Consider the following 363-nt stretch of genomic DNA (forward strand, 5'->3'; position numbering starts at 1 on the left):
AAGTGAGGATTACTATATCTGGATAGCCTTTAATGATTTTGAACTTCACTTTTCTTTCCAAAAATTTGAAACTCAAAGCATTTCTTACCTTATAAATATTTCATAGTTTTCACATCATTGAATCCCAATCTTTTCATCTTAAATGAATTTCCAGATTCTTAAAACTTCAAAAAATATTTTCCTTTACTTTAAATAGTTAATTATAATCTTATTCTCTTATACTAAATATCTTAAGTTACAAAATTAATTTTCATTAAGAAAATATTTCTTTAAATCTACCATTATAATTAAATAGTTACAAAAATATAGTTACCTGAATTAAATTCACTACATAAAATCATATAAATAATTTTTGAAAATATT

This window comes from Phalaenopsis equestris, unplaced genomic scaffold, assembly GCF_001263595.1.
Source record: "Phalaenopsis equestris unplaced genomic scaffold, ASM126359v1 Scaffold000942, whole genome shotgun sequence".
In the NCBI taxonomy this organism is placed as follows: domain Eukaryota; kingdom Viridiplantae; phylum Streptophyta; class Magnoliopsida; order Asparagales; family Orchidaceae; genus Phalaenopsis; species Phalaenopsis equestris.